Genomic DNA, 12,484 nt, shown 5'->3' with positions numbered 1-12,484 from the left:
AATCCGTAGTAGCTAGACTGCTAGATCCATGGTGCCAATTCGAGAGTGCTTTTTTTTTTGCGGGTAAAGAGTGCTGAAACAAATAGGGCCTAGATTTCTGTGTAACAACGACGACCTTTTTCCATCAGGAAATTCCATATCAGGAAACACATACTCGTATTTGATAAAGAATGCCATAAGATATCCCGAATAATTATTTTGAAAATCTTATTGAAAGAAGTTGTCTTGTCTAAAGTGAACGAACATAACTCCGTAGTAGATCTATGGTGCCAATTCAAAAGTGCTTATGTATCTATCTTCAACACATGATAGCTTTTACTCGGTTTCAGAAGGGTCGAGGACGTGGCCGGCGAAGACCACCGAACGGGAAACCTCCTCCACTATATAGAAGGCAAATGGATGGTCGGCGACGAAGTCAACAGGATCTGAGGCGCATAAAAGTACCATGACGAAGGCGGTGGATGCAGCCGCCTCAGTGCCTTCCTCGTTCACTTCCACAACCGCCCTGTGGAACACATCCTCTACCCGCAGCCGCACAGTGTTTCCACTTGAGTCCTCTACCATGTCAGACAGATCGGCCCCCTCGATGAACGCCGCCCGGAGCCCCAAGCTCTTGAGAACTTTCTTCATGCTGCAGAAGAAGGACAGCTTGAACTTGGGTAGCCGGAGCTAAACCTCACTTGACCAAGTGGGCAGGTTGTCGAACAGGAACCCTGGCGCGCCAGACGCCATCTTGTCTGCAAGGCTACGCAGCCCGTCTCGCGCTGTCGGGAGGAAGATGCACATCGAGTACCGCGCACCTCCGCCGCCCTTGGCCACCTGCTTGTACGGCAGCTTGAGTACCTTGAACCCGTCACGGTCGGCCACGAAGTACTTGTCGCGGCTGCTTCCCTCCATGAAGGGCACCTGGACGGTGCTGCCGTCGAGGCGGTGGAACGTGTGTCTCTGGTGCGGCTCTTGCTGAAGGCGTTCTCCCACATACCCTTGAAGTAGATGGCATTGGTAAGCACGAGCCTGGTGTCGCGGTGCACTGAGCCCCGTGGTAGGACGGAGGTGATGAGCTTCTTCGTGGCCTTGGCGACCCACCTGTTGATCTCCTTCCTCGCATCCTCCGGCTGCATGCAGGAGACAGATCGATCAGGGTTGAAACATGAAATTGGAAGCCACAAATACTCTATGTTACCGATCGATGGTGTCTCCGAAGAAGTATTATACTGACCTTTCTCACAAAGTCGACGGCGCGTGCGTCCGCCTTGTAGTACTTGACGGCGGCCTTCCGGTAGGCCGGCTTCAGCGGCAGATCTTTGTGGCACCACACGCTGCACGCGGACGTAACGACCAGCGGGCCGGAGGGATCGTCGGCGGCGAGGGCGTGCTTGGACACTAGTCCGCATGACCGCCGCGACCTCGTCGCGCGACGTCGCACCGAGCACGGCCAGGATCTCGTCCAGAGTGTCGCCCTGGGCGCCGGCCGCCAGGAGGCCCAAGGCGGTGTAGATGGACAGCGGCGAGAACATGATGTTCTGGCCCTCGTGCTCCTCGCGGCCTGAGAATTTTTTGGAGAGGCGGAGGGCGAGCGCCGCCAGGCCGTCGGAGTCGGCAGGCATCCTGCGAGCCTTCTTGCTTGGGCGCCTCGCCGCCTTCTCCATGGTGCCCTACAGCCCTAGCGATAGCTTGCCGAGTCAAATTAAAGAGGCGGCGCAGGGTGTTCACCTCTTTTTATAGCGTTTATTGCTAGTTTTAATTCGCCAGGAAACATAAATAAGGGCGGTGCTTATGTATGCATGGCCATGGAGAGTTTATTTGAGAGACGGGAAATAATGGAGAGTTTATTTTGAAAGCATAATGGAGAGTTGTTATAATAATCAAATAGCATATCTTTCCCTTTAATTAGTAGTTTGAGTTTTTTTAACATTTTGGTAAATCTCACATACTCCCCCGGTCCCTCCGTTCCCAAATATTTGTCTTCCTAGATATTTCGACAAGTGACTATATAAGAAGCAAAATGAGTGAATCTACACTCTAAAATATGTCTATATATATCCGTATGTGGTAGTACATTTGAAATCTCTAAAAAAACAAATATTTAGGAACAAAGGAGTGATTGACAAAAAACTACCACTTTAGGGGTTTACGTCCCACTGAACTACCACCTTTTAAAAAGTGACCGAAAACTACCAAATTTTTTAATTTTGTGACTAAAAACTACCACTTTCAAATAAAGGTCAGTTTAGATGATTTAAACGCGTTTATGACAGGCGGGGCCCACATGTCAAGGCTGATGCGGCAGGAAAGTCAACTCTGTTTATTTTGACTGTTAGATTGACCGTTATGATAGGTGGGGCCCACATGTCAGCATCATCTTCTTCTTCCTCCTCATCTCTCTTTCTTTGAAATTTTAGCAAACACCTCATGCGCACCTCTACCGCGGTGGAAGACCACATCAACAGTGATTTATTTGTCGCTGAACTGCACGCCGTCGTTGGCCGTGCTCCACGCCGCCATTTGCCGTAGTGCACACCCGCAAGTGCCAACCTCTTTGCCGATGGGGTGGAGCAACTGCGCGGGTGGTGGGGGGCCTCCCCCTCTGCTCGCCGTGCGGGTGGGGTGAGCGAGATTGGGCCGGCTATGTAGCTTGCCGGCGCGCGGATCCCGCTGGTGAAGGTCGACGGGGAGGTCGAAGTAGATCTCCGTGCCGCGGGGGAGGTGGATCCGTCGTGGAAGCGGATCTGGTCTGGGAAAGGGAGGCAGGGGAGCGGCGCCCGTACCTGCTCGCGGCGAGGGGAGGTACGCGCGGTGTCGTGGTTCTAAGTCTGACAGTAGAAAGGGGGGTAGGTATGGAGAGGCAAGATCCTAGCTATGGAGTAGTTGTATACGCAGGAGATTTACGAGTTCAGGCCCTTCTCGGAGGAAGTAATAGCCCTACGTCTCGGAGCCCGGAGGCGGTCGACTGGATTATATGCATATGAGTTACAGGGGTGCGAACCCTTTACACTGAGGAGGGGGGTGGCTTATATAGAGTTCGCCAGCCCTCTCCAGCCCTCGGTTATGCAGGGTTTAAAGTACATTAAGGCAGGGGGTTACTGGTAACGCCAACATAAAGTGCTATCATGACTGTCGGTGTCAAAACCGGCGGATCTCGGGTAGGGGTTCCCGAACTGTGCGTCTAGGCGGATGGTAACAGGAGACAAGGGACACGATGTTTTTACCCAGGTTCGGGCCCTTTCGATGGAGGTAAAACCCTACTCCTGCTTGATTAATATTGATGATATGAGTAGTACAAGAGTAGATCTACCACGAGATCAAAGAGGCTAAACCCTAGAAGCTAGCCTATGGTATGATTGTTGTTCGTCCTACGGACTAAAACCCTCCGGTTTATTAGACACCTGAGAGGGTTAGGGTTACACGGAGTCGGTTACAATGGTAGGAGATCTACATATCCGTATCGCCAAGCTTGCCCTCCACGCCAAGGAAAGTCCCATCCGGACACGGGACGAAGTCTTCAATCTTGTATCTTCATAGTCTAGGAGTTCGGCCAACGGTGATAGTTCGGCTATCCGGACACCCCCTAATCCAGGACTCCCTCAGTAGCCCCTGAACCAGGCTTCAATGACGACGAGTCCGGCGCGCATATTGTCTTCGACATTGCAAGGCGGGTTCCTCCTCCGAATACTTCATAGAAGATTTTGAACACAAGGATAGTGTCCGGCTCTGCAAAATAAGTTCTACATACCACCGTAGAGAGAATAATCTTTACACAAATTCAATCTGCTGACGTATTTTGCAGCGTGACGTCACATCACGGCCAAGCCTTTACTGGAATCGTTTTTACTATCCCACCTCAGCACGTTTAGCGAGGCGGTTTCCTTGGCACGTCTTGTCAAAGCAGAGATCGTGTCCCCTTATTCCGGGATTCTCATTAATACGGGCATGGGTAACCCAGTCGTGCCCGTTGGCGCGCCTCCTCTATCGAAGGCGAGTCCCGAACGGTCACGGGGAGGGCTCTTGGTATTCAACCTCTTTATAACAAGACCAAGGCCTGCTCCTTTCTTTCAATCTCAAGCGAATCCTCCCCTCGCCTCGAGTTCCAACACCCAAAGCTCTAGATTCAGGCGCTTCGGACCTCCGAGGATGTCCGGCTTCGACCAGCAAGGCCGGTGGATGCCTTCCTCCGTCACGGAAGAAGACGTGCTAAAGCTGAGAGACGCTCGGTATCTAACCGGCGAAATTTCGCACAGGCTGCCTGCCCAAGGGCAGGTTATTCCCACTCCCAAGCCTGGTGAGAGCGTGGTGTTCATGTCTCACTTCCTTCGGGGGTTAGGCTTCCCGATGGACCCCTTCGTGAGGGGCTCATGTTTTATTATGGGCTGGAATTCCATGACTTGGATCCGGAGTCCATCCTCCACATCTCATCGTTTATTGTCGTATGTGAAGCCTTCCTCCGCATTACCCCTCACTTCGGGTTGTGGCTCAAAACCTTCAAAGTGGAACCGAAGATGATCAGGGGGCAGCTGGCAGAGTGCGGAGGGGCTGTCATAAGCAAGAATGTTGATGCTCCATGGCCCGAGGGCTCTTTTCAAGAGGAGCTCAGACTATGGCAACAAGAGTGGTTTTATATCACCGCTCCCAGGGGCACCAAATGGGTGGTGCCACCTGCCTTTCGCTCGGGTCCTCCACCGCGGCTGGCGTCATGGGTCAACAAAGGGCTCGACCGGGGCCATCCAAGGACGTGCCCTTGTTGTAGGGCCGCATTCGAGACCTCCTAGAGAGGGAGATCAATCTGATTGTAGTAGCGCAGGTCATGCTGATTCGTCGCACCCTGCCCTGCAAACATCGCTCCCTCCGCCTGTGGGAGTTCAATCCGGAGGGACCACGAGCTCTCCAACATTTTATGGGCGCAACGCCCATGGAGATGTACCAACTGTTCTTCGGATCACGAGCAACGTGTCCGGAATTGACCGAGGACGCAGGTCTAAGCTGCAATCGCCCGGATACTCAAGTAAGTAGCCCTGTACCTGGACATGCTATCCGTATATCTATCATAAACTTGCCTTTAAAAGAGATGTCCTTTGCACAGGAGTGGATAGCGAAAGCAAAACTGATCCGGTGTTCGGCCCCCTCCCTGAGACCACGCCGGATCGTGTGTTAACCAGGATGCTAGAGGCTGCGCCTTTTGAAGAGGGCGAAGGGGGGAGCAAGGGAGCTACTGCCTCCGCGAAGGAGTTTATCAAGAAGGGAGGGACCGAGAATCCCTCCCTCCCAGGGGAGAAGAGGACCGCTTCTGAAGATCCGGAGACCAAGGCCTCGAAGCGAGGGAAGAAATCCTCGCCAGAGGGTCCTGCGCCGGGAGTTGCCCCGGCCGCATTATCTCCCCAAGGAGACCAACCCTCCAGCGAGCCGTAAGTAAAGAGGGGCGTCTTCCTAAAATGAGAGGCATCCCTGTTTTATTTCTGAAGATAACCGAAGTTTTTCTTTGTAGTTCGGATCTCAGCCCTTCTCAGCAGAGCTCGTCTTTAGAGGATCTTGATCCGGAGATGATGGAGAGCGAAACGCCTCCGCCTGCCGTGCCGTCATGCGAGGCGAATGAGCCTGAGGTGTCGTCGCGGAGGGTTTCTCCGAATCCGGCGGGGCCCGAAGGCACTCGTATGTCCCCTCAAAGCCCTCCGCGTCCGGCCTTCGAAAAAGGCCATCAGACTAGTCCGGCACCGACTGGTGTACGGTCGGAGGAGTTGAAAGATCTGCTCGGGCGAGCATCTATCTCGGAAGATCACCGTGCGCTAATGGGTACGGTGATTGAAAGGATTTCATCCGCTGAAAGCGGATTGCATGGAGCCGTCATAAGTTTACTGACGGGTTTTGAGGTACGCGAAAATGATGTACCTTCTAATACTTTGGCATGTAGAATGCGCCCTGTATAGATAGTAGCCGCTGAGACTCGGTGCGTTGTAAAAAATGACAGCGCGCTGAGGATCATAATCCCAGGTATAATATGTGCTCTTCCTATGTAGGTGGCGAGGCGTCCGGTGGCAAGCCGGACTGATGAATTTGCCGAACTAAAGCAGCAACTTAACGTGGCGGATTTTGACATCGCGCTTGTCAATAAGCTGCTTGACGAGTCACAAGGTATGCAGCTTCTCTGCGGACCCCCTGTAAGGTAGCTTAATGTCTGTGCCTTACAACTTGTATGCTTGACGCAGATGGTGCCGCTGCCATGGAGAACCTTCGGGCGGAACTCGCCCGAGCCAAGGAGCAAGCCCGAAAAAGTGATGCGGCTGCCTTAAAAGCGGCCGAAGAGCTGAAAGCCGAACAGGCTGCTCACTGCCGAAGCAAGAAAGAGATGGCCGAGATGGCCGTAAAGTTGAAGAATGCTACCGACCGTTGCGAGCTTCTTGAAAAAGAAGGTCGAGCGGAACACGAGGACCTGAAAAAGGCCGCTGCTGAGGCCAAGGATGCTCGCTCTGCAATGAGAGCTATGAAAGAGGAGCTACGTCAGGCCGAAGATATTGCGGCTGGAAAGCCTTTTCTGCTGCGGAGAAAATTCACGGATCCCAAGTATGCTCAGTTGGGCCAGCTGTGGGGTGCAGAGGATGCTTATCTGGATTTGGCAGCGAGTGCCGCGGACGCGGCCGAGCACTTTCGAGGCCAAAAGGATCACGGAATGGAAGAGCTTTTTTGGTCGCAGTTCCATAGTCCAGAGCGTCCGCTTCCATTTACCAATCGTTTGGCCGAATGGGCTAAGCTGAATAGGTTGTCCGGACTTGCCATGAAGTCTGTCGTCACTCATTTGTGGCCAAAGAGGCCCGAGCCGAAGAGTTATTTGACTTGGTGCAGCAGTTCCTTGGTGCGGTGCCGCATATTAGTGCAATGAAGTGGTCAGCATGCATAGAGGGTGCGCGGATGGCTCTCGCCCATGTCAAGACATACTGGGCAAAGATGAAGGCCACCGACGTTGCATCCCAGGATTCGGACCAAAGCCGAGTACCTGCCGAGCACTATTTTGAGGAAGTCCTACAGGGCGCTCGTTTAATAGAGACGCAGTGCTCGAAGGATATTATATTCAAATGACATGTATGATTTGCGAAACAATGTTTCGATATAATATAAGGGCTTTTTATACTTGTGCGTGCAAGTAGTAACGTACCTCCTATGCGGCCGTTAATGTATATGTGTATATAACCTGAAAGATGGCAGTCCTTGGCTTCAGCCCCCACGCACATAGTGCGGGGGTGTTTGCAAAAAAGTGCATCTTCACACTTAATCCAACGTCTTGGTCCTGTAAAGGAGGTGATAGCATAGCAAACTAGGCAACCGGACTATAACGCTTTATCACTTTTGTTGGGGAACGTAGTAATTTCAAAAAATTTCCTACGTACACGCAAGATCATGGTGATGGCATAGCAACGAGAGGGGAGAGTGTTGTCCACATACCCTCGTAGACGTTGTCCACGTACCCTCGTAGACCATAAGCGGAAGCATTATGACAACGCGGTTGATGTAGTCGTACGTCTTCATGATCCGACCGATCCAAGCACCAAACGTACGGCACCTCCGAGTTCAGCACACGTTCAGCTCGATGATGATCCCCGGGCTCCGATCCAGCAAAGCTTCGGGGATGAGTTCCGTCAGCACGACGGCATGGTGACGATGATGATGCTCTACCGGTGCAGGGCTTCACCTAAACTTCGCGACGATATGACCGAGGTGGAATATGGTGGAGATATGGTGGAGGGGGGCACCGCACACGGCTAAGGAACGATCTGTAGATCAACTTGTGTGTCTATGGGGTGCCCCCTGCCCCCGTATATAAAGGAGGGAGGGGGGAGGCCGACCGACCCTTGTTGGGCGCGCCAGGAGGAGGAGTCCTCCTCCTAGTAGGAGTAGGACTCCTCCTTTCCTACTCCTACTAGGAGGGGAAGGAAGGGGGAGAGGAGGGGAAGGAAAGAGGGGGGCGCCGCCCCCCTCCTAGTCCAATTCGGACCAGAGGGAGAGCGGGCGCATGGCCCTTCCTGGCCGCCCCTCTCTCTTCCCACCAAGGCCCATGTGGCCCATTAACTCTCCCGGGGGGGGGGGGGGTTCCGGTAACCCTCCGGCACTCCGGTTTTCTCCGAAATCACCCGGAACACTTCCAGTGTCCGAATATAGTCGTCCAATATATCAATCTTTATGTCTCGACCATTTCGAGACTCCTCATCATGTCCGTGATCACATCCGGGACTCCGAACAAACTTCGGTACATCAAAACTTATAAACTCATAATAAAACTGTCATCGTAACGTTAAGCGTGCGGACCCTACGGGTTCGAGAACTATGTAGACATGACCTAGAACCATTCTCGGTCAATAACCAATAGCGGGACCTAGATGCCCATACTGGTTCCTACATATTCTACAAAGATCTTTATCGGTCAAACCGCATAACAACATACGTTGTTCCCTTTGTCATCGGTATGTTACTTGCCCGAGATTTGATCGTCGGTATCCAATACCCAGTTCAATCTCGTTACCAGCAAGTCTCTTTACTCGTTCTGTATTGCATCATTCCGTAACCAACTCATTTGGTCACATTGCTTGCAAGGCTTATAATGATGTGCATTACCGAGAGGGCCTAGAGATACCTCTCCGACAATCGGAGTGACAAAACCTAATCTCGAAATACGCCAACTCAACATGTACCTTTAGAGACACCTGTAGTACTCCTTTATAATCACCCAGTTACGTTGATGTTTGGTAGTACCCAAAGTGTTCCTCCGGTAAACGGGAGTTGCATATTTCTCATAGTTACAGGAACATGTATAAGTCATGAAGAAAGCAATAGCAGCATACTAAACGATCAAGTGCTAGGCTAACGAAATGGGTCATGTCAATCACATCATTCTTCTAATGATGTGATCCCATTAATCAAATGACAACACATGTCTATGGTTAGGAAACATAACCATCTTTGATTAATGAGCTAGTCAAGTAGAGGCATACTAGTGACTATATGTTTGTCTATGTATTCACACATGTATCATGTTTCCGGTTAATACAATTCTAGCATGAATAATAAACATTTATCATGATATGAGGAAATAAATAATAACTTTATTATTGCCTCTAGGGCATATTTCCTTCAGTCTCCCACTTGCACTAGAGTCAATAATCTAGATTACATAGTAATGATTCTAACACCCATGGAGTCTTGGTGTTGATCATGTTTTGCTCGTGAGAGAGGCTTAGTCAACGGGTCTGCAACATTCAGATCCGTATGTACTTTGCAAATCTCTATGTCTCCCACTTGGACTTGGTCCTGAATGGAATTGAAGCGTCTCTTGATGTGCTTGGTCCTCTTGTGAAATCTGGATTCCTTTGCCAAAGCAATTGCACCAGTATTGTCACAGAAGATCTTCATTGGTCCCGATGCACTAGGTATGACACCTAGATCGGTAATGAACTCCTTCATCTAGACTCCTTCATTTGCTGCTTCAGAAGCAGCTATGTACTCCGCTTCACATGTAGATCCCGCCACGACACTTTGTTTAGAACTGCACCAACTTATAGCTCCATCATTTAATAAAAACACGTATCCGGTTTGCGATTTAGAATCTTCCGGATCAGTGTCAAAGCTTGCATCAACGTAACCATTTACGACTAGCTCTTTGTCACCTCCATATACGAGAAACATATCCTTAGTCCTTTTCAGGTATTTCAAGATGTTCTTGACCGCTGTCCAGTGATCCACTCCTGGATTACTTTGGTACCTTCCTGCCAAGCTTATTGCTAAGCATACGTCAGGTCTGGTACACAGCATTGCATACATGATAGAGCCTATGGCTGAAGCATAGGGAACATCTTTCATTTTCTCTCTATCTTCTACTCTGGTCGGGCATTGAGTTTGACTCAACTTCACACCTTGTACCACAGGCAAGAAACCTTTCTTTGCCTGATCCATTTTGAACTTTTTCAAAATTTTGTCAAGGTATGTGCTTTGTGAAAGTCCTATTAAGCGTCTTGACCTATCTCTATAGATCTTGATGCCCAATATGTAAGCAGCTTCACCGAAGTCTTTCATTGAAAAACTTTTATTCAAGTATCCCTTTATGCTATCCAGAAATTCTATATCATTTCCAATTAATAATATGTCATCTACATATAAAATCAGAAATGCTACAGAGCTCCCACTCACTTTCTTGTAAATACAGGCTTCCCCAAAAGTCTGTATAAAACCATATGCTTTGATCACACTATCAAAACGTTTATTCGAACTCTGAGATGCTTGCACCAGTCTATAAATGGATCGCTGGAGCTTGCATACTTTGTTAGCACCTTTTGGATCAACAAAACCTTCTGGTTGCATCATATACAACTCTTCTTCCAGAAATCCATTCAAGAATGCAGTTTTGACATCCATTTGCCAAATTTCATAATCATGAAATGCAACAATAGCTAACATGATTCGGACAGACTTAAGCATCGCTACGGGTGAGAAAGTCTCATCGTAGTCAACCCCTTGAACTTGTCAAAAACCTTTCGCAACAAGTCGAGCTTTATAGACAGTTATATTACCATCAGCGTCAGTCTTCTTCTTAAAGATCCATTTATTCTCAATGGCTTGCCGATCATCGAGCAAGTCAACCAAAGTCCATACTTTGTTTTCATACATGGATCCCATCTCAGATTTCATGGCCTCTAGCCATTTTGCGGAATCTGGGCTCATCATCGCTTCCTCATAGTTCGTAGGTTCATCATGGTCAAGTAACATGACTTCCAGAATAGGATTACCATACCACTCTGGTGCGGATCTTACTCTGGTAGACCTACGAGGTTCAGTAGAAACTTGATCAGAAGTTTCATGAATAATATCATTAGCTTCCTCACTAGTTGGTGTAGTTGTCACAGGAACCGATGAACTACTTTCCAACAAGGGAGTAGATACAGTTATCTCATCAAGTTCTACTTTCCTCCCACTCACTTCTTTCGAGAGAAACTCCTTCTCTAGAAAGTATCCGATTTTAGCAACGAAAATCTTGCCCTCAGATCTGTGATAGAAGGTGTACCCAATAGTCTCTTTTGGGTATCCTATGAAGACACATTTCTCCGATTTGGGTTCGAGCTTATCTGGTTGAAGTTTCTTCACATAAGCATCGCAGCCCCAAACTTTAAGAAACGACAACTTTGGTTTCTTGCCAAACCACAGTTCATAAGGCGTCGTCTCAACGGATTTTGATGGTGCCCTATTTAATGTGAATGCGGCCGTCTCGAAAGCATAACCCCAAAACGATAGCGGTAAATTAGTAAGGGACATCATGGATCGCACCATATCTAGTAAAGTACGATTACGACGTTCGGACACACCATTTCGTTGTGGTGTTCCGGGTGGCGTGAGTTGCGAAACTATTCCGCATTGTTTCAAGTGTAGACCAAACTCGTAACTCAAATATTCTCCTCCACGATCAGATCGTAGAAACTTTATTTTCTTGTTACGATGATTTTCCACTTCACTCTAAAATTCTTTGAACTTTTCAAATGTTTCAGACTTATGTTTCATTAAGTAGATATACCCATATCTGCTCAAATCATCTGTGAAGGTGAGAAAATAACGATACCCGCCGCGAGCCTCAACATTCATTGGACCACAAACATCAGTATGTATGATCTCCAACAAATCAGTTGCTCGCTCCATAGTTCCGGAGAACATCGTTTTAGTCATCTTGCCCATGAGGCACGGTTCGCAAGTACCAAGTGATTCATAATCAAGTGATTCCAAAAGCCCATCAGTATGGAGTTTCTTCATGCGCTTTACACCGATATGACCTAAATGGCAGTGCCACAAATAAGTTGCACTATCGTTATCAACTCTGCATCTTTTGGTTTCAACATTATGAATATGTGTATCAGTACTATCGAGATTCAATAAAAATAGACCACTCTTCAAGGGTGCATGACCATAAAAGATATTACTCATATAAATAGAACAACCATTATTCTCTGATTTAAATGAATAACCGTCTCGCATTAAACAAGATCCAGATATAATGTTCATGCTCAACGTTGGCACCAAATAACAATTATTTAGGTCTAAAACTAATCCCGATGGTAGATGTAGAGGTAGCGTGCCGACCGCGATCACATCGACTTTGGAACCATTTCCCACGCGCATCGTCACCTCGTCCTTAGCCAATCTTCGCTTAATTCGTAGTCCCTGTTTCGAGTTGCAAATATTAGCAACAGAACCAGTATCAAATACCTAGGTGCTATAGCGAGCATTAGTAAGGTACACATCAATAACATGTATATCACATATACCTTTGTTCACTTTGCCATCCTTCTTATCCACCAAATACTTGGGGTAGTTCCGCTTCCAGTGTCCAGTCTGCTTGCAGTAGAAGCACTCAGTTTCAGGCTTAGGTCCAGACTTGGGTTTCTTCTCTTGAGCAGCAACTTGCTTGCTGTTCTTTTTAAAGTTCCCCTTCTTCTTCCCTTTGCCCTTTTTCTTGAAACTGGTG

The 12,484-nt window shown here is 48.8% G+C and overlaps 1 pseudogene; it reads right to left on the bottom strand.

The window, feature by feature from the left end:
- Positions 1 to 315: 315 nt before the first annotated feature.
- LOC119312108 lies at positions 316 to 1,649 on the bottom strand (annotated as a pseudogene).
- Between the last annotated feature and the right edge of the window lie 10,835 nt (positions 1,650 to 12,484).

This window comes from Triticum dicoccoides, chromosome 5B (assembly GCF_002162155.2).
Source record: "Triticum dicoccoides isolate Atlit2015 ecotype Zavitan chromosome 5B, WEW_v2.0, whole genome shotgun sequence".
In the NCBI taxonomy this organism is placed as follows: domain Eukaryota; kingdom Viridiplantae; phylum Streptophyta; class Magnoliopsida; order Poales; family Poaceae; genus Triticum; species Triticum dicoccoides.
This window is presented reverse-complemented; position numbering and strand designations above follow the sequence as displayed.